The sequence below is a fragment of the Hetaerina americana genome, unplaced genomic scaffold (genome assembly GCF_022747635.1).
Source record: "Hetaerina americana unplaced genomic scaffold, ioHetAmer1.1.p SCAF_1, whole genome shotgun sequence".
In the NCBI taxonomy this organism is placed as follows: Eukaryota; Metazoa; Arthropoda; class Insecta; order Odonata; family Calopterygidae; genus Hetaerina; species Hetaerina americana.
The window spans coordinates 22,110,023-22,133,600 of NW_027286069.1; the positions used below are offsets into that span (position 1 = coordinate 22,110,023).

General features: G+C 41.0%; 1 protein-coding gene across 1 annotated transcript in view; it reads right to left on the reverse strand.

The window, feature by feature from the left end:
- Positions 1-23,578, reverse strand: part of LOC139697077 (noggin-2-like) — a 216,810-nt gene that overhangs the window by 173,870 nt on the left and 19,362 nt on the right. The gene's annotated exons all lie outside the window — the stretch shown is intronic.

A 23,578-nucleotide genomic window follows, 5' to 3' on the forward strand; every position in this document is an offset into this window, starting at 1 on the left:
AAAAATAAATAAATTAAAGCAAGAAATAAATGAATGAACGGCGCCCTTCCCAACCGCAGTGGCCTCCACTTCCCCCCCCCCTCCGCCCCACCTGGTCGTCCTCTTCGCAACGAAGAGGAAAAAAGTAGAGAGCGCAAAAAAACATAATTCCTTACACGCCGTTCCTTTTTGAACAAGGGAAAGTAAAAAAAAACTGATTTTGGGTAATTTCAGAGGAATCAGGTACTCCCTGTTTACTAATCTATTCCGTGTTATCATAATCTCACATAGTTTCTCTTGTTTCTGACACATTCAGACATTTTTTCATGCATACTTTTCTGCTGCAGGGACTTGTACTCCAGTTCCTAAATACAAATTGGATTCCTCGCCTCGATCATCTTCACACATGACTTTCTCGATAGCTGAATCCCTTCCTCTCTGCTCTTCAGCTTCGATTTGTTTACGCTAATCTCGTCCATTCTGTCTCTGCATGTTCAAAGCATCGCAGCACTCACAGTAGTGGATATAAAAAACTCATAAAGGCTGCATTTTGATATGAGAGCAAAGTTTTCCTCTTCCTACCGGAAACGTTTTGAGAATCATATCAAATTTCAAATTAATCGCACTAATTTAGATATTGAAAAATATCCTTTATTAGATATGTTTATGTTATGGGTAAAGCATAGAATTCAAAAGTAGTGTCGATCATTCATAATTTTACGCGTACTAAAGTCTTAAGTATTCCGCAAGCACTATTCCCCACCTATTTTAGCTACCATTGAGCAGAAATCTTTCTCTAACTGGTGTATAACTGAGGATAAATTTAAACATAACAAAGCTTATAAGGTTTTCGAGATGGAGCAAGCCTAAATTAAACGTTAAACCTTGAGATCATGAACAAGAGCAAGTAGAATATTTAACCTAACCTGCAAATTAGTTGGGACAAAGAAGAGGAATTGAGTTAGGCAAGGAGGTTTTCACTAGGAGGAGGGTAATAATGACAGATGTATTAAATAAGGAAGTTAAGAACAAATTTTGTAAAAACTTTGATGCAAGGATTGATATTGTACGCCGGTCGTTGAAGCAGGATGATAGGCTGAGATTATAGGATATCCAAATGTGGGTGTGGAGAAGGATGGAAAAGGTGAAGTGGACAGAAAGGAAAACAAACGAGGAAGTACTAGGTACGGTGGGGGAGGAGAGATGACAATTGAGAGAAATCCAAAGGATTCAGCAATGGTGTATGAAGAGGAATTTGATTTGTGATGGAATTTGGAAGAGTGTGATAAAGAGCGCATAATGTTTGCCTAGGAGAGTTAGGGAGAGAAAAAGGGTAGGCATTTTGGATGGAATTAAGGTAGGAAAGAAATATGTGGAAAGAAGGAAGGCTTTATTGCAGCACAGGGCGTCACGTGGAATTTAATGTGAGGCTAAGAAAATGTAGCATAAAACAGTATACCTTGTTTGAGTAGTGTGAGGCTAAATAGTTTAGATCTGTTAAGTTCGTGTACATCCAAAACTCACCTTATGCGATAGACTACCATTAATAATAACCATCCGATTTCCCTCATACTACGATTAATATTATCTTCCTAACATCGCCTTTATTAATGCTAATTCTGGTTTACTAAGAGTTTCAGTCCCATGGAACAATCTGGGGAAGAGAGGAAGAGACTATTCTTTTTACGTTCAAGAACTTGAGAGGCAAGCATGCTTGGGGTAAGTACAGGTCACAGGTCATCGTCGAGGCCACATTATACATGTGGCCTCGACGATGCAGCCGTCTGGACGTCTATCCTGAGAAATTAAGAAGTAAAATTATAAAATATTACATATATATATATATATCGGTGATGTAGAAGCACTCACGAGAGCAATATAACATTTGGACGGCACAATAGAACACAAAAATAAAATAGATAACACGTAAAAGGACACTCCTATTTCAGAAACTTTAAGCTTCTGGGGCCCTGTCATGTAAGTCTCACCTGAAGAAGGCCTTAGAGAGGGTCGAAAGCTTTATTCATTTAAATAAATAAATTTATAAAATATATGTGTAAAAATATGCATATATATACATATACATATATATATATATATACATATATATATATACATATATATATATATACATATTTAATAAAATGAGAGAGAGGAGGCGACGATAAAAAAAGAGAAAACGCTTCAAAAAAACTATTGCTCCGGCCCCTACGGCGACCACCCACGCCACGGGACTGCCCACGCGGCCCTCAATTAAGAGGACAGGTTTCACTTCCACGCGCGTCCATTCAAAAAACCCCACCGGCGAGCGAGCCCACGCCGCTTGCTTCGAAAGATCCCAAACCGGGCAGTCCCACTCGTCAACCGCGGTGTGCGTGCGTGTGGACCTTCCTCCACTCCACTCCACCCACTCTCCGCTCCCTCCTCCACCGGTCTTCCTCCAACACATCGCTTCCTCTCGTCCCACGGAGAGAGAGGGGAGGGAGATATATAAGCAGGAGAAGGAGAGTCGGGTTCTGGCGCCCGGGGCGAATTTGTCTCTCTTGGCGGATTTGCTTTTATTGTTGTTGTCGTCCTCATTACTGTTACTGCCGGGGCCAATCGACACTCAACCCTCCCTCAGCTGAACCTGCGGGGGTTGGGAGGGCATTTAAGGGAATCTCGATCGCCGCTCTTTCGTTCGACGACGTTATATCGATAAAAGAAAGCGAATCGTTCGACTGCCGCACGCGATCTCCATAACTCGCCCACCTTGGACGTTGCCCTGGGGGAGAAATTATTTCTTTTCTTAGATGGATATTTCTACATCTACAATGAATATTTGGAATAAGAGATATTCCCTCCCGAACGCCTACTGCATTGGGGATACCGAAATTGAAAGTATAAACTCGATTGAATACTTAGCCGCTACCCTCACTCAACGCCTCTCTGGGTTGTACGCATAGGGGGAGTATGTTGACAAACTATCAAAAAATGGTGTATTAGAGGAGAATTGGGGAAATGTGATGAAAATGTCCAAGATAAATGTTATCTTTCGCTACTTATGCCTCATCTAGAATAAGCTGTTCGCATATTATGGGTTCCTCATGAAGTTGGATTGACTCCCGATTTGTTTCGCGTGCAGTGTGGAGGAGCTAGATTTTTAAAACGTTGTTATGAGAAGCTTATCAAAAATATTAGAGGAGTTAGTTTGAAAATCACTCATGGAGGGAAGGTTAAATTACAGATTAAATCTCTCGCATTATTCGGAAGGACGTCTCTTTAGCAGTGATTAGATAATATTTGAAATCACTCTATGCAACACCTCAGCGGTGTCTTACAGGAAATTACTCCCAACGGCGGTATTCGAACCTAGTCCCTCGGAATGGAAAATCGGTACAATGGCTACTGCTCTCCATATCTCTATGAAAGAAGTTTCGTTAGAAGACCTAACATTATCGATTAATTCTATGTAAATGATACGCGATAAAACTTCATACGCGGTTCGAGATGGTGCGGGGGGTAACGTATTGGCTTCCCACCCAGAGGGCCTGGGTTCATATCCCGGCGGTGTCGAATATTTTTCAGAGGTATCTCGATCCCTACGTGTGGTGCTTTGTGGAGGGCACTTTGAGTGAGTACGCCGTCCGTCGGATGGGACGTTAAGATGCGGACCCTTAGGCGCCTTTCTAAATAGTAGGCTATTGCAAATGCCGGGTTTCTCTCCACCCTTCCTCCTTTCCCATCCATCCCTAATGGCGCAAATGACCTCAGCTGTCGGTCGTCTCCCCTAAATTCTACTACTAACTCTTCATACGCTTCTGAATGGCCATGGTGAAAGTTTTAAGCATCGGAACAAAATCGCTATTAGCATTTCTCTTTTTCGCTTAAATCGCACCATTCTCAAAATAATTCACGACATGCAACAATGGTTCAAGGTACTTGCAAGTAAACCTTATTTTATTATACATTTCATGATCAAATTGCTAACATCGTTTGCTTTACGGCGACTTGTGATGGTCATATCAATGAAACTTCACGTGGAAGTAGAACTTTATGTCGAGCAGGAGCCAAAACTACATAATATGATTTTCCGCTGAGCGTTTTCGTTTTCTTTGTGTTGGTAAACGTCATTTCATTTCCTGAAAATTTGTCACAGTGGGTAAAGAATGTTAAGAACATGCAGATGACACGGTTGTCCCAGGGTAATAATCCTCTCCCAGGGTTCGCTGAAGGCGAACATTAATCGAAACCTCAAAGCTATTACTCGTCGATTTCAGTGTGGAATTAAATATCGCGTCGCCTTGGAGATAACTCAGGGCGCCATCTGCGAACGAAGCTCCATCTTCTAAGGGAAGTTTGACGCTGTATTTGTTTCCATCTCGTAATGAATCATCGCCTCGAATAAATATAAGAAATCCGTTCCTCGCATGGGACATTAATATTCTCTCAGACAAATTTTACGTTTTTTTTTCAATGATCCATTTGGCGTGAAGGGTTTTTTTTCAATGTAGGGGAGTCATAGAATACGTACGTGAGTGGACTCGAAGGGGGAAGGCAAGTCCACTTCGATCGCGGTGGCAAAAAGGGGATGAATTTCCTCCCTCTGTCTCTGCTGCTCACGAAATCCTTTAAAACTTTGATTGAAACCAGAGGCAGAATAGGAGGGTGGGGTAGAATTTATGGATGAATTAAAATTCTTCGACGGGAGAAAAAAAAAGATGAGAGTTGGAAGAAGGAAAAAAATATGAATGGAAGTCCAAAGGGGGCCTGGGGAGATAATAAATTTAAAGATCTCAGAACGACTTGAGTTACGGACTCGTAATTGGAGCGAACAAAAGGGAAATTTTAATTTTACACGAGAAAGCAGGTGGGGAGAAATTCGAGAAATGCGCGAAACATTTTTTTTTAAATATACTTCAACTCGAGCCTTGTTTGTTTATTCTACGTATCCGTTGGAGACGAATCGTTAATGGGTCAGAGTGTAGCCTAGTGGTAATGAGTGAGTATAACAACTACAGCAGATTAGGTTCGCCGGTTTGAAACCTTGTCTTGCCAAATATTTTCTTCTTCCATTTTTTTCTAATTGATTTATTCTTCTCTGATCATTTTATGATTTCAAAGCATTCTGAATAATTTTATGATTTTTCGGGGATGAGAAAAAAATTTTTAAAATGGGTAGGGGTATTGTAAAATTAGACAGCGTTATCAATTTTTCACACATACAAGCCATGCTGTAGTCCACAGAATAGATCGAATTATTGCGATGTGGAAGGCTAGGAGATATCACCATATTTAATTACCTAGATGATGAAATCTTACTGCATACAATGTAACACGATTGAATTTATCTCGGTAAAATATTCTGGATGTACGAGCGAATCAGATAATCGGATGAAGTAAGAGATTAATGGGATTGCGAGCGTGTGTATGAGGAAACCCATTCCCGAATCTTGTTGAAACGAAATTCAATAACGGTTCGTGTTGTTGCTATGGATACACTTGGGAGAAACTGTAACTAAATAACGAAAGAAGTGTATGGAAAATTCCGTCTCTGAAATAAGCCATCTTGTTCATTTATCTGGAATAAAACAACAGTGACCATGGATACAACTGGGATAAACTGTGAACAAATAAATAAAGGTATTATGAAAAGCGATACAGCCCTAATATCACATTACTGGAATGAGGAAAACGAATATTTCGGAGGAAAATATAAATTTTAAAGAAATATATTTTATTTTTCAATTTTCACAGTTAGAAAGGAAAAATTTAGGAGAGTAGTCAAGAATTTTAGGACTTAAGTAGATTGGTGAGCTGGAAAATTGAATATCCGCCTGTATTAATTAAAAAAGAGCATTTTCTAACTGTACAGGAATTCATAAAATAGTAGGGTGTGGAAACGCTACCTTATCAAAAAAATGGTAGCGTTTGCGATTATTTTACGAAGTTTCCCCCGCTTCTCGGAGATATACTCGATGAGAAAAAAAATACACTTTAAAAATACGAATTTCGTAACGGTAGCCGCAGTCGAAAGAAAGGGGAGCGTCACATAAATCCAGCGGTCGTGCTGTGGATTATTTATGCCACAGGAAGGTAGGGTGACGGTTTGAAGGATTCATTATAATTTTTGCACAGGGGAGGAGTATTTTTTTTGGCACCACTCGCGGGACTATCGCCTCCGAGTGTCCCTCAAATTCCACGAGTACATATGGGTGTCAAATCGGATGATGACGTTGAAACGCGCTGTCCGTGGAATAAAAACTGCGATGGTGCAGCACTGAATCTCAAAAACCTTCTGAGATCCACCAACCCTTTGGCGCCCCCCCCCGTGACAAAGTTCCTCATATTTTCCCTGCTTGCAACCGCCCCCGATGTAAAACATGTCTACTCATCATATCTGCTCCCCTCTCTCCACATCCCCTCATCGCCTCTCCTCCACCTAGTTCCCACGCTAATTGTCTCTCAAAAATATTATTTATCTTTTGTCATGCAATCATTGCACTTCCTTTTACATAGGCGAATGCATTACCCCCCTTATCCATTCGAATGAACAATCACCAGTACTCCTGCAATTCTGCCTCACTCTCTTCTCTTCCTATCCCTTCACACGCAAATTCCCACAACATCTCATTCCACCAGTGTTGCGCCCACACAATCCTAGAATCCCTACCCGATTCAGCCACCAATATAGAGGTGAGAACTCGAGAATCCGCGTATATAATAGCTACCCGATCTTTCAAAATTCCCACCCTTAACCCCCATCTTTAATTTCTCTCCCAGCATTCCCTGCACATCCCCTTCCTCCCCCCCAGACCCCTAAGCTCTCACAGAAAATTTTCAGTCTTACTTGAAGAAGGCCTCTGGGTAGGCCGAAAGCGCAAACAATCTACAATGTGAGTGTCCTATCTATTTTATTAGTGTTCTATTGTGCCGTCCAAATGTTATCTTGCTCTCGTGAGTGCTTCAACATCATCTATATGTATATATATATATATAATTATTGTATTATTAGGTAATCTACCGCTTCATTTCTGAGTACTTTCTTCCTCCCTTCATCCCGACCAATATCCCTATCCTGTTCCTTCCCTTTCCTCGATTGCTTAACATTCTCCCCTCTATTACAGTCTTCAACATCCCACTGCCGGTCAATACCCACTTCATCCACTTTTCCTGCCTCCATAGGATTTCTCCCAACAATCCCCTCTCTTCGCCCACCGTACCAAGTACTTCCTCATTTGTTTTCTTCTCGGTTCATTTCACCTTCTCCATTCTTCTCCACACCCACATTTCAAAAGCCTCCAGTCTACGTCCATCCTCCTGCTTCAATGACCACGTTTCAGCGCCGTACATAGCTACGCTCCAAATTAAAGTTTTTACGAGTCTTTTCTTAACATCCTTACTCAAGGTCCCTGTCATCAACTCCCTCCTCCTTGTGAAAGCCTCTTTGCCTAGCGCAATTCTTCTCCTTACGTCCCCACTACTTTGACCGTGCTGGTCCAAAACACTTCCGAGATACGTAAAGTGTTCTACCTGCTCTAGTTTGTGCCCTCCTATTTTAATGTTTAGCTTAGCCTTTTTCTTTCTAGAAAATCGCATAACCTTTGTTTTATTAATATTGATTCCCATCCCATACCTGTCGCACTGAATTTCCAATGCTTGCAACCCCTTGGCTGACTGACAAACTAAAGCTTGGTCATTAGCAAACCTAACTGATTTTACGAATTCCCCGCCCACTTTCATTCCTACCTCCAGTTCTTCCCATGCCTCTTTAATCATTTCCTCTACATACAGAATTGATGGTGACCCGACACCCTCTGCCACACGTCCTTCGGTTGACTTAGCGTACACATATGTCCGTGTATGATGCAAGAAAATTCGCAGCGTTTGCGCAGATGAGGGAGGACGCAGGCAGAAAGCGGAGGAAACCATTGCTCAATTTAATAGTCCCTCCATGTTGTTCCGGAAATTCCGTCGCCTAGTTTGATTTCCTCGACGGTCGCCGGATGGGCAAAAGATGGGGTGTGGGGGAGAGCGTCGGTCACGCCCCGTCGGTCACCTCCAGGCGAGTCGAGGGGGTCGGGAATCCGCCTGTCTACCAGAGACCCGCTGATTCTTTCCCCGAGGTGCATCCTCGTGATAGACGGCCGAAAGATGGGGTCGGAGGCGCGGGGGCGGAGGGGTAGTTGGGGCGTGCGGTTGGGAGGGTGGGGGTAGACGGGAGAGTGCTTTCTCGTGAAGGAATCGCCTTTGTTCCATTTGAATTCCACTCAAGGTCATTCAAATGAGACGGATGCGTCGGGACGAGTGACCACCTCCGTCACCGTGACATGTTCCCCGCATCCTCCGAGAGATGCCTCTCTCTCTCGCCCCCTCCGTTCCATCTCCCGAGTGCAACCATCCCCAGACTACCGAGTGCATCATTGCTCGGAAACCAATGGCGCGTAAAACGCTTTGCGCGTTTCCAACCCCGGACGCTCTTGACATCACTCCACTTGAACGGATGAGAAATTTGCATTCAAAACCGTTTCTTTTTTTACTGTCTCCGTCTCTCTCTCTCTCTCATCCTTTCACTCTCTCTATTATATCCTCTCCTGGCGATTAGGTATTCATCCGCTTCGTTTCGGCCGAGATCCGTCTCGATGTTTTCCCATTTATTTCCACGCAGAAGAGAATACTCTACTCCGTAATATATCGTCCCCACGAAGATTAGTTCATTCATAATCTCAAAAAAATGGTTTCTGTAAAGAGGAGAAATCCTCAAAAAAAACTACAGCAAACTTCCTCATTTTTCTACATATTTGAGTTTTTGAAGCATCCTGCGGCGTCTCAGGCATAGAACAGATAACGAGCATCACGGGGATCGAGATTGTGCGGTGGATATCGTACTGGCTTCCCACCCAGAGGACCCGGGTTCAAATCCCGGCGGTGTTGAATATTTTTCAGGGGTATCTCGATGCCTGCCTGAGGTGCTTTGTGGAGGGCACTTTGAGTGAATACACCGTCCGTCGGATGGGACGTTAAGCTGCGGACCCCTTGGCGCCTTTCGTAAAGAGTAGGCTAATGCCGACGCCGGGTTTCTCCCCATCCTTTATCATTTCCTGTCCATCCCTAATGGCGCAAATGACCTTAGCTCTCGGTCGCCTCCCCTTTATACTACTACTACTACGAACTTCACCATCACAAAGTGATTTTCACAGTTGAAGAGCAATTTAGTGGTGTTTATCGCATTGTACTGTGATAAGTATTAAATGTGTGTGTGTATTTCGTATACATTTCCACCTGTGTAGCTTGGGAAAAGCACCAAAAGCATCCAAAATGAGGTCAAATGAATTAGATTAAATTGCAGGTCCCGCATAAGATCTACTTGGTTGCGATCACGGCTTTTAGCTTAGAGGTCTAGGGTTCTAATACCAACTTTGCAATGGTAGGAGAATTTTCAAACACGTGCCCTTCTTTAATATTTCGTTCTGATGACGTAGGCTTCAAAAACGTGCCCAATCTCCACTATTAAAACGGTGACGATCGTGAATGATCACGCATTAGTGATTTGTATTCAGCACACACTTCGGTTTGACAATCCTTAAGTTTTCAGTATCTTTTGGGAACTTTTATCGGCGTCGAAAGTAGACAGAGTTCAAAATTCATTCGGGAGGACGTTTCACATTTTCGCATTTATAGTTTGTCCGCATTCGATGACTCTTTTGTTTTCTCCCCACGTGCCTCGCTGATAGCTATGCTGCCAAGAGAGAGGAACCGAAACATCATCGTTAAATTCATTCAATGCACAAATCTAGGCGAGAAAATTAAAAGAGCGTGACACACGGCCATTAGAATTCAATCCGGAATATTAAATAATACCCAATGATAACGACCGGTACGAGAGTACGAGTTATACTAATATATATATATATATATATATATATATATATATATATATATATATATATATATATATATATATATATATATATATATATATATATATATATATATATATATATATATATATATATATATACCTGTGTAAAAAATATATTTGTATATGTGTGTGTGTGGAAAATATATATGGGTCGCGGTAGTCCAGTGGGTGGAGCGTTGGACTTCTGACCAGAGGGTCCCGGGTTCGATTCCCGAGCAAGGCACTCTGGGCACCTGCAGCTCCACCCAAGCCATGTGATTTTTCGGGTACCAGATCTTCCTGGGAAACCATAGCCGGCACAGGGAAAGGAACTGGCCCCCCTACACTGATGTGTGAATTTCACACGCCGTCGGGCTTTATACTAGGTGAACTCTACCATCACCCACTAAACCGACCATCGGGTTGATAGCAGTGTTTATGTATATATATGTATGTATGTATGTATGTATATACAAATATAAATATTAAATTAAAATTTTTCCCGGTCCATGCTTGGTTCTCGTTGTTATTGTTATGCTGTTATTGTCTTTTGTCCTCTATCATGTTTTTTATATTTTTCACTGTAAAATGGCGCTACTGCTGTATGTGAATGATGTTCTTTTAAGTGTTATCTATATTATTTTTTGTTCTATTGGGCCGTCCAAATGTTATATTGCTATATATATATATATATATATATATATATATATATATATATATATATATATATATATATATATATATATATATATATATATATATAACATATAGCATATAACATACAACATATAACATATAACATATAATATATGCTATATATTTTTGTAATCTTCCGGTGAAGAAGGTAGGTTTTGGATGGACATGTGCTACCAAACGTTACAACGGCAATTCCCTTGTCTTTCTTTTCAAACATAACCCAACAGTCTATTTTACAATAAGCTCCTCTTCAACTCCGTATACTTGCCTCCTTATTGATAAATGAGCTAGATCGCGTCCACTCAGAGCAAGATTCAAATGCAATAATAAAATTATTACATACATATAAATCGTGTTCACGTATACATTGTCATCGATTGAATTATCTTTTTATCGTACGTTGGCAGTATTGTCCGAGGAGGTAAAACGAAGGATAGTGACTGTCGAAGGAAAAGAGAATTGCTTCCTCTCTCCCCCCCCCTGAGTTCAATTTGCGAAAGCAACGGAAGTGAAGAGGATGGGTAACTTATCGCTTCCTTCTGATAGGATATAAATGACCCTGACACTGATACGTATTATCTCCATTTCCTCCCAGCAAACCGCTTCATCGAATCATTCATTCTTTCCTCCCCCCTATCCGTCCATCCCCATTTCATAAGCATCCTGCTGTTTATTAATTTGTTAAGGCGTTTCCGTACTTCGTGAAATGCCTGATGTATCAGTTTGATCGTCTTCTCGTTAATGGAAACAGATTTCAAACCAATGAAAAAAGGGAGACATTATATTGTGCATTTAGATTCAAAGAATAATGAATTATTATAATTATTACTAAGTAATGATCATAATTATTATAATTCAGGTGAAAAGGTACCGTGACTTAGTTATTCGACTGCGAGAAGGATAGTTGATAATGTACGAGACTTCATTCTTCCCCATTTAGTGCTAATTCCCTCTGCCTCTGATAGGTTCCCTGTTTTACGTCCTTAATTTTCCCCATTTACTTGTCTCTTGGCCTTCCTCGCGGGATCTTTCCTTCAATCTTTCCTTCTAATATGTTTCTAACTATTCCATTGTGCCTCAAGGTATGTCCAATGCATCTATTTCTTCTTAGCCGTAGAGCTCTCCATGTGGCCCTATCCTCTTCTGCTCTCCTTTATGCTTCCTCGTTCCTCACTTTGTCTGTCAATTTAATCTTCAGCATTCTCCTTCAGCACCATGTTTCAAAGGCACCATGTTTCTTCAGCACCATGTTTCAAATTCTTCATTGGTCTACTTTTCCAATATTCCATGTCTCCGATCCGTAGAGTGCCATTCTCCACACGAACGTTTTGACGAACTGCTTCCTTGTTTATGGTATGTTTCGTATGAAGTATATGTTGGGAAAACGTTCCTCTCCAGTTTTTCGAAGAGCTAATTTGCTCCTGAAGAGGAAAGTTTCAGCCGCCGGCTGTTTCATTCGGAGTAAACCTCTTTCTAAGTTGCGTCAGCTACCAGGAATGTCTGTGGAAGCCCAAGATCAACAGCGGACATTGTCACGATGTTGACCTTTTCCTGCCTTAAAGTTTCTCGATATTCTTTTACCCCAGATTAACAGAAAATAATTGAAATAAGAGATGTTATTTTCTCCTTTTCCTTGTGGCTCCCAGACTCCATGCATTTCCATGATTTCCTTTCATTAATCGACGTGACTTAACTCATGAATTACGTTGTTCGACGCATCAAAGAGTTAATTAGCGGATAATATCTGGGTGAATATTACGCATCACCCCCGATCCACTAGCAGAATACGAATACACCGTAGAAAAAATTGGGTAGCTCAAAAAAATGTTCAATGGGGTTTGCTGAATTTATTACTAGCTCTAGTCGCGATCATTTCCATGATTTGCGTAATTCATCGTTTTTTAAGAACATTTTATTATTAAAAATGATAAAATACATAATATCAATTGCATAGAAAGAGAATTTAAACAAATTGAGCGGTTTATTTTTGAAAGCGGCGTGATTTTCAATTAAAAGTTGATTCAGGAATAAGTTTTTTTCTGTAGATGTGTGTTGTGCACTGTTCCTGTGCTCTGAATACCTGATTTAGATTCATCCCTGCCACACACTTTCCCGGTTACTTGCAGGGTATTATGTAGATGTAGATATGTTTGACGCGGTGATGGATATAGGCAAATTTTAAGGGGACGGACATTTTTTTAATGGAACTCAAAAATGATTCTGTTACCTTTTTACTGCAAATAAAGTTGAAATCTTGATTTGAATTTAACGTAATCATTTAATATGGCAAGAGACAACCTACAGTGAATGAATTTATGGTTGGGATACTGCAGGTATGACGGAATATTATCGAGCCGACCATAGTAATCAACTCCCAAGTTTATGTTGATAGGTGAGGTTAGAGATCACTTTGCAAAGAGAACAACAGTTGGTAATATTCACGTCTCAACAGGGTAATAAAAGGACGCAGTTCCTTTCACTCTGACGCCTACGGTTTCCCATGAAGGTCTGGTAACTGAAGATTCACACAGTTTTGGTGAAGCTGAAGGCACCCATAGGCATCACCGGGAGTCCACCCCGGAGCACCTTGGTTTAAGCTCAGCGATCTACCCACTGATATACAACGCTATATTTTTCCACCATAAAATACCATTAAAAAACCATAAACACAGTAATCAACCCGAAGGTGGGTTTGGTAGGTGATGACCCAGATCCATAGTAGGTAGGTAGGTAGTTAGTAGATCACCCAGTACTAAGCTTGACGGCGTGTGAAATTCACACATCAGGGTAGGGGGGCCAGTTCCTTTCCCTGTGCCGGTTATGGTTTCCCTGGAAGATCTGGTACCCGAAAAATCACATAGCTTGGGTGGAGCTGCAGGTGCCCAGAGTGCCTATCCCGGGAATCGAATCCAGGACCCTCCAGGCAGTAGTCCAACGCTCTACCCCCTGGTCTACCGCGACCCATATTATCCCACATATAAGCAATAATCAGTTTGAATTCAATGAAGACAAAAAGTATTCCCAAAGATGGAGGGTTAAGATTCCAATCTTGAATCTCTCCCAATTATTTGATGATTTGAAATCTTGGCATATATTTTCTACATTCCTTTATTTTTCTAACTACTGGATTTCAATTCTTAAGGAGGCACTGAATAGGTGTGCCCTTTCTTGTAAGACCCGTATCTTCGGCCAATTCTTTCATAGAACGAGCCCAAATTAATCTCAATCTATTCAATTAACGTTTTTCTCCAAGGGATGTCGAATACTTTCCGTGTACTTCATATTAATAAAGCCATTAAACGCCTACATCTTAAACTATAATTATATTTTCCCACAACTCTTCCAATAAAACCGAGCTTCTTCAAAACTGGCCTACATATTCTTTTCAAGTGTGAACCCTAAGAAAGTTTGTCATTTTGATTTTTCTTTGGAACACTCAAATATTTGATCTGTTCTGAGATAGTTGATGTGTCCCATTGATTTTATAAGAAAAAACAATCGAAAAGTACTAAGCATTTTGGGCGAGTATTGAGGGTTTTTTGGGAGAAATTCGATGGAGGGAGTCAAGTTGATTCAATGTTGAAGACTGTGGTGGATAGGGGAGAACGTTAGGCAAATGATTAAAGGGTAGAAATAGGATGGGTATGTTGGACGGAATGAAGGGAGGAAGGAAGTATGCGGAAATAAAGTACTGTGTAATTCAATGTCGGATATCAGGCTGTGTTTTGTTAAGAGAGGGTAAGAAATGTACGTAGCAATGTCAAGTCTTTGTCCATATTACATTGGCAGGGTCGACAATTGTCGCAAAATTAGAGAGTTACTCGGTCGAACTGGTAGATCCAAGTATTCGTTTTTCCCGCGCACTATTTGCGACAACAATAAAATGGGGAACACCTAAGAACAATAGTTACGCGCTGCCAGAAATAGGGGTGCACAAGATTAAATTCCCAGAAAAACTCTCTCGAAGTCTGGCGACCTGACACCCCCCGCCGTGCGCCCTTGTGCCGGGTGGGGTGTAGATGAATGTATACAAAGTCTATTGCATTTGTAAATTGTCCGTCCGGAATGCGTAGAATACTTGCCGATAATAAGTGTCTGAATTGCATGTATGCCTGTCCTCTTTTAATATAACTTTTTGTCCTCTTTGTGTAGGCATGGGAAAATCTGCTATCCATGTAATGCTCGTAATATCTATAGGCCTGTTGCATGATTGTTGTCCCGTAGCCCCCTTTCCATGCGGTTTTTGGGTACATCGCGGGGCGGTACCATATGCATGAGGAAATAGAGAGGAATACATATAGAATTATAGAATGGCTGGTGACTTACCACCCCCTGCCACACGTCCTTGCGACGGCTTGCGGAGTATTATGTACATTTATGTCAAAAAACTATTTTAAACGGTTTTTCTTAGGAACCAGGAGTGCAATAGCGTATAGTGCCAGAGGTAATCGAAAATCTACCTTATGGCGGTTGACTATTACTAATATTTTTCTTTCTCTCTCTTTTATTTTTTTCCTCATCTTTTATTCCAAAACTTCAGTGCTATACCTTATCTGCTGGTGCCAGATCGTCAGGTGTTCGCAGGTCAAAATGGAGTGCCCATTTTGATTTTCGACCGACCTTTCGCCATAATTATTCCTGAACCCGCGATCGTCGATGATAAAAGCCGAATTAATTTCGAACCCGAACGCAATAACGCGTGAGTTCGCGGGGGTTTCGCGGGGTTTGGCAATCGGCACATCTCATTGGAGGACTCCCGAAGGACGACGACGCTCGGACTTACGCGAACGGGTTCTTGAAAACGGTGTGTTCAATTGCGCACGTTTTGTGCGTACGTAACATCCTCTCTCCTCCACACCCCCCACCCACCCCCCCTCCCACCAATCCGCAATTATTCTTTCGCGCATGCGCTGATATGGGTCAGGAGGTGAGTCGAGTCTTGGGGAATGAGAGGGAGGATGGACGAAGCGGATTCTCGACCGGCTTCGATGTTAATTCATGAGACGAGAGGAAGGGTTTGAGGAGAGGGAGAGATGGCGATAGGGGGGGGAAAGGGGATGGGAGGTCTTCACAATGACGCACTAAGCTTTCTTTCTCATCTCCCTTCCTCTCCCCCCCCTAATCTTCCCCCACCCCTCACCTCCCCTCCCCAAAGGACCCAAGCCAGACATAAACAGACCACTTTGTGGCACACACGAGCGGGAAGAAAACCAACGGACAATGGTCTCCCTTTGATGTTTCGGGCATGCGAATGGAGACGCGTGGTCACTTGGCACGGCACTCAAAAACCCTTCCCGCACTTATATTCAACCCCCCCTCCCTCCACACACCCCTTGCCGTCCCGCGACCCCCCTCATTCCTTACCTTCACCGGCACTCCCATCTTACGCGCTCACCCACCCCCCATCGCTCTCTCATTCCAGAAGAACTCTGCGATACGAGACGACATATTGACGATTAAACCTTTCCGAAGTGAAGCCTGTCAAATGCATGTATATGCTATTAGCATAAACACATCCATCGAAACTTGGAGGCGTGATAAGTTACCTCCAATAGAAGAATTTGCGAGGTGCGTCGTTGAAGTACTAAGGTCATCCAATTCTTTCCTCTAGACAGTCAAAACAAGGCCGAGCCTCTTAACGTGAAGCCGAACCCAATTAGCCTAGGCTAGGGTCCAGCTGGTTTTTCCATTGAGCAAAATTAGCTCCTGCAAAAGCGTTCTCTGCAGCCATGGAATTATTTCATTCACATTTTTTAAAAGGTGTACGTCTACAGGAGTAGGGTAGAAGATTTAGGGGAAGTGACCGACAGCTAAGGTCATTTCAGCCATTGGGGATGGATGAGAAAGGAGGAAGTGTGGAGAGAAATCCGGCGTCGGCATTAGCCTACTCTTAACGAAAGACGCCCGAAAGGGATCCGCAGCTTAATGTCCCATTCTACGGACGGCGTTCTCACACGACGAACAAGTGCTCTCTACAAATCACCTCAACTAGGGATAGGGATACCACTGATAAAAATCTGCCGTGAGCAGGATTCGAACCCGGAACCTCTTGGTGGGAGGCCATTACGTAAGCCAGCGCACCAGGAAGATTGTGCTGAGCAACCAAAGTTTAAACTTTCAGGTGAACGTAGTTTGTCAGAAAAGGATCTGTAGAGGGTATAAAGAAACTTAACATTTCCACCAAAAAGATTTAATGTTTCACGACCATGGTTTCGATGCTGCGCATTATTATCAGGTAATATACATCAACATTTTTTCAACTTATATAGTCTGGCTTCAAGAGGGGAGTAAGGGAAAGGAGAGGGGGTAAGGTAGGGGGAGTAGGAGAGAGGGGGTAAGTTGAGTTTAGGTGCAGCAGCCTATTAGTGGGCTAGAGGAGGGGGAGGGTATGTATTGGAAGGTTACTGGCTCAAATTTGTGAAAGTTTATATTAATTAAATGATCATTAAATGAAGAACACAATGTAACCCTCCACCGTTCTTAGAAATAGCGGCGGAAAATAAAACAAACACATTGTGCCCTACATTTAATTAGGGGGGGTGTACGTCTACAATGGTTTGACCTTTATTAAGGGGCGGTCCATGATCATCACTGCCTTGGTGGGGGTGGGGGGTTGGTGCGGAAAGATATGGGAGTGTTTTCAGAATTTTAGGAGGGAGGAACGGGAGAGGCATATTGTTTCATTGACCGCCTCAAACCTGTCAGACTGAAGGGATTGCCAAATTTCCAACTCCTCCAAAGCATTGATGATGATGTGTATCATCGAAACCATGGTCTTGAAATATTAAATCTTTATTGCGGAAGTGTTAAGTTTTTATTTACCCTCATAATGAAGGAATTCCACAAAGTTAAACCTGAAACTGTTATGTTTATCAAGGATCTGTAGAGTTTAGAACTTGGATGTTAAATTTCCGAAACCAAATTTGAATCCTTACTGTATCCTGAAAATAAAATTACTATCGCCTCCAAGGTATGTAGCAGTGTCTGAATGAGTGCGTCTAGGTTTAAGTAGGATATTATTTTCAACCCTCGGTTGTTGGGTCACGCATGGGTCCAACAGACATATTGCCTGGCTTTTTAAGTCGAACTAGTCCTTTACATTTATGCCTGTGGACTGGCGGTGCCTTAGCCCTCGTATCTCTCTGAATGTCACTCTCGCGAGTATTAGGTATTTCAGTCGAGAATAAAATATTAAAAAGAAAAATATTTTGAACGTTTGCTTCAACTTGGGCCTGCCAGATGATTCTTAAATACAAATATAGGTGGTGCATATTTAAATAACACATTTTAACGGAGGAAGATTATAACTTATATTTATGTGTCTTCGTCCGTTTACTTTACTTTACTCTCCCTTTCAGATAATCTTAAACAAATTAATAACTCATAAATCACTCCAAGATATCCAAAAATAAGAAGAAAACAAAATCGAAAGTATTTTAATGCATCAAATTTTTTATAAATAATGGTTTCTCTTCACTTGATTGCATGGTGCATGTAACATTTTCAAATGTCACGAAATCATCGCGTTGATTGGGCTATGATCGATGCGGACACACGTTCAGAGTGTCGCCGTTTTCTCAATAGTTGCCGCGGGGAGAGAGGCACTCTATCCCCGCGGCAATTCTTCTCCCCACGATCCTTAGATCAAAGTAAGTGTCATTAACGAATGAGTGGCACGTAACCGGTTCCGAACATCGTGAGAATGAAAATAAATTAAGAACGAGCAACATCGCAAACGGAGAATCTAATCCACTGTTGGGAAAACTTTAAGGGGGAGAGTAGGACGACAGCGAAATGCAGTGCGCAACAAAGTTTTTTCTTTTTTTTCCTGATTCTCTGCGGAGCAAGGAATGTTATTTTCCAACTACCCTTCTCTGAAATAATTGGATAACACCTGGTTTGTTTTCCACATCACTCACGTTTCTGTGACCTACGTTTCTAATTATAAGAATTTACATCATTTTCCATGAAATTTCCGGGTTGATGAAAGTTCCGAGTACGTGATTGAGAAATTTCTACTATAACATTAAAGGTGTTTCAGATATAATTTCTAGAATGGTGTTGAATTTATAAGGATTGCCGTGTTCCTTCAAGAGTATTATAGGAAGTATAAGATTTAGGAAGAATTTTCGAAGATTAGTGTATTTTGTAAAACTTTACAGGGTTCGTCCGGAAAATAAGTGTACTGACTACTGATTTTTTCCCGCCGCTCCAGGCGCGCCCAGCACCGCTCTGACGAGCTGCGATTGGAGGGGGGTATGTTGGCAAGCGACGCTCAAAAAGACAGTCGGCTCTGAGCTGTGGTGTAGTGAGGAGCTCTGTTAACGCGAACCTCCACGCTCGACCCACGTCACGGAACGCGATGCCGAAGCAGCGTTATTCCATCAAATTTGCGGTAAAGCTTGGGAAATCGTCTACCGAAACTGTCGGTATGATTAACCAGGCTTACGGGGAGTCAGCTATGTCCAGAAACATGATCTTTCGGTGGCACAAGATGTTCGTGGAGGGCAGAGAAGAGGTCGACGACGAGTCTTCGAGAGGTTCCCGATGATGCCTTCGCGGGAGCGTTCCAGGAATGGGAACGCCGCTGGAACAAGTGTATCGACTCACAAGGGTCCTATTTTGAGGAATATTAGCTTAAGATATGTAAAAGTGTAATATTTTTTTTTCCTGAGCTCAGTACACTTATTTTCCGGACGAACCCTGTATACAAATCTATATCTGTGAAATAGGAACCTATCATAAGAGCGTATGGAGGGTGGTTAGGGCACCGTCCAGCTCAAATATCCGTTAGTACTTGCATTTGGATATGTCTTACCCCCTCAATTACAAAAAAGTTCTTAAAAATTTACGCATACATATCGACCTTCGGGTTGATTACTGTGTTTATGGTTTTTTTATTTGTATACAACGTGCAACAAGAGACTAAAAATCATTGGATGTTTTTTTAAGTACATCCGAGTCGTATATTGTGCATATATAAGTACACACTCGTATATTGGTGTGAATTACTTTAATTTTTTTTTATTGATTGCGTATCGTGCTAAGGAAGACCGAGTACTTGAATTCGTCTCTGACGGTGTCTGTCTCATTCTTATATTTTGTACCCTGTGGGCAAATATACCAATATAATTTTAGTGGCATAGTATTACCCTCGGAGTTGCAAGATATGGTGTCATGTAGCTTTCTTAAAGTCTGCCTTGGCGGCTATCTTTGCGCAATAAGACGTTTCAACCTAATACCTCCAGCAGTCGCCTACTCTCTTCTCGTTGGAAGTTTTATACAAAATTTTCCGGATAACCGTTGAATATTTCCTAATCCCTTGATTAGTATTATTTGATATGGATTTAAAAAATCGCCGCGTATTCAAAATGTGGCCTAATCGTAGATAAGAAATATCAATATCTTACTAATTCCAAGAAACTGCGGGAGATGCCGCAACAGTAACTTTTAACGGAGTCATCTGCTAATATGCATTTCAAAACGACAATTTCAGAGTATAAAAATCATTCACCTTGACCGGGATTCGATCCCAGAAAATTTCATAGTTTAAGAGGGCTCCTCGATAACTTAGCAGGCTAAAGCAATTGGCCAGACATCGAGGGATCCGGGTTCATATCCCGGTCAAGGCGAATTATTTTTACACTCTGAAATTGTTGAATCTCTCTCTTACTTTTTCAATATATTAAGGATTCTTCCTTCATTGATTTTTTTTCATGCCATTACCTTCGAGGTTACTTCGACCTTATTTCGATCGGTATTTTTTATTCGATATGTCACTTTAATCCAGCGGTTTAGCCGTAATTGAGTTGCCCTTGTGAGCTCAAGCCTGAATTAAAGAGAAATGGACGACATCTCGGTTTCTCTGTTCGAATTTCTGATATCTTGCCAATTCATCAAAATTACGGCGATAATGTAGAAGACAGCATGTGCTAAAATAAATGAAGCATTAAGGAAAATTCCGACCTTACTATCCGAGATTGCCTTTCTTTTAGCTTTTCCGCATCGTATCCCCCGTGACAATTATCAAGCGAGACATAATGCGGGAAAAATGAAACAGTAGTTACGCCCGTGTATTAATCGCCAGCTTGGAAATATGTCAACATTGATATACAACTCAAATGAAGAGGAAAATTTCCATCAGTACTATAATTCAAATTGATAAGTTTTGCACGGTCACTACTAGAATATTTGTGAAGGTGAATGACGTAGACCAGGGAACGAAGTAAATGTAAAAATTGCGAAATATAATGGCAGGCATAAGTTTGCTCAGCATCAACAGTGGGGGCATCGCAAGCTTATATTCTTTTAGCCTTTCAGCAAAACAAAGGTACAAGTTAAGTAGTATTATAACATATTGCATCATAATTAAATGCCTAGTAATGCCCACTCAAAGAGCCGAAGAAAAATACGCTATACTAGAGAGACATTCAATACAACAACTCAACATAAAGGAAACCATTTAATATTTAAATATGTAATATATATTTTCATATATGTATATACACATTCACATAAACACACGCACATATATATATATATATATATATATATATATATATACATATAATCATTTATATACATTTGTATATAATATGCATATATATAATACATAATACATGCATGTGTATATATATACATATGTAGTATATTTTATAGAGAGACAATAGGAATAAAGAGGAAAAGCCATATATAGTATATTTAAATAAAAGTTGAGAAAACTTAATTTTTTGTTGTTTTACTCCTGGCGTGTAATCATCCCCTGCCACGCACTTTATCCTTGGCTTGCAGGGTACCGCGTATGATTTAGACTGTGTGTGCTGCAAAGTATCTGGCACTGATTTCATGGACGTCAATCATTATCTCGCTCTGGCCGTTGAAACCCAATTGCTGCCCATTTTTTAGGCAATGTGAAGTCACGAAAAAATGAGCTGGTTCAGGATTCATCCAAGGAGAAAGGATGTTTTTAAAATTTAAAATGAAGGTAACCGACATTTTCTTGTTCAGTGCCCGATAAGATTAAGCATCAATCGCGTATGAGTTCACAAAGAAGAAGGAAGGGAAATAATATTTTAAGATGATTTCCTCTTCCGCTCTTCCTCAAGCTTCCTCGCTGTTCACTTTGTATCTCCGTTTATTTGTCGCCATTCTACTTGACTGAAGGAGGACTGAAGCCAGAGTAAGTTGAACCCTTTTTCTACTTGGGCAGTAGTACAACTTGGAATGGAAGATGGTCGACTGACATGAAGAGAAGAATAGCTCAAACTACGAAGGTATTCATTTAAGAAGGGACAAATATTACTTTCAAAGAATAAGAGGTTAAAACAAGGTAGCAGTTAGTGAAAATGTATGTATGGAGTACAGCACCACTCTACGGATCAGAGACAGGGAATATTGGGAAAGTGGTCCAGCGAAGAATAGAAAGTGCCTTTGAAACGTGGTGCAGAAGAGGAGATTGCTGAAGATTAAGTGGACGGATTAAGGGAGAGAACCAAGGAAGGAGGAATATAAGGGAGTAGAAGAGGAAAGGACTCCATTTGAAGAGAGAACTCTATGGAAAAGAAGAAGAACTGGATGGATTGGACACACCTTGAAGAACAATTGATTATATAAAGGGCCTACTTATAACAGAAGGGACAATTTAAGGGAAGATGACGCAAAGGAAGACCAAGAGACAACTACATAGTGAACAAATTATAAAAGGACGTAAAACAAAGATTCTAGCAGGGTGCGAGGGAATTGATTCTGGATAGGGGAGAATGGCGGGCAGCAGTAAACCAATCTTAAGGAATCAAATACTGATTATGACAAATAAAGGTAATATGTCAACGTTTTATCTCCAAAAAGTGAAAAAAAAAGTCAAGAAACATGTAGAATAATAATTTATACATTCAAGGTATTATAACAAGTTTTGGGCCTGCTCTAGTGCCTATTACCGTGTGCCTCTCGTCAGAACATCCTCTTCTTCGGCCAACGTTATTTCATTCTTCATTTCTTCCTATATTTTGCCCACCTTCATGCTGTCTAAAAAGACCATTCTCTTCATTCCTCTTACGCAACTAACTCCCTTCTATATCACAGCCTTGAACATGCCACAGCCTCCCGAATATTTCCACCATCCACTTCCTCTTCCTTCAGTGGGTTTTCCCGAAACCAACTTCCCATATTTTCTCACCATACGTATTATAAAATCTCAGTGTTTGTCATCCCCTCTGTCCAACTTATTTCTTCCATTTTCCAACGCATGTCTCATCCTAATAAACGGAAAAATCCTTTTTTTCCCTCCAAATATAAAGTCTCATATTCATGAAGGACTGCATTTTAAGGTATCTTTTCTTCACACCTTGAATGTGTAACACCACAGTGTAACATCATTAACTTCCTTTTTCTCCCAAACGTATTTTTGCTCCCAATTTCACTCTTAATATGCCAATTTTCCTCAAAGATACTGCTGAATAAATAGTAATTGCTCCACCTGCTCTAATTTATTCCCTCCCACTTTAATTTTTCACCATAGCTCTCCTGCTTCTTGAGAGTCTCGTTCGTTCCCGGGCAAACATTTATGGGCACCTGCAGCTCCACACAAGCTATGTGATTTTTCAGGTACCAGATGTTCCTGGGAAACCATAACCGGCACAAGGAAAGGAAATGGCCCCCCTACTCTGATGTGTGAATTCCACACGCCGTCGGGCTTAGTACTGGGTGAACTCTACCATCACCTACTAAACCGACCTTCGGGTTGATTACTGTGTTTATGGTTATTTATATATATATATATATATACACACATACATATATATATATATAAAGGGTGCAGCGCTTTATATAATAGAGCGCTTAATAATATATACTGATTTATACAGAAACAGATATAAGGAAAAGGGATAGGAACACACATAAAGGAGAGGTGGGGAAGGTGGAATCAAGCAGATCAAGAATGTAAAAATATTTCCTAGACCGGGATGACTTTATATGTGTTCCTATCCCTTTTCCTTATATCTGTTTCTATATGAATGAGTATTT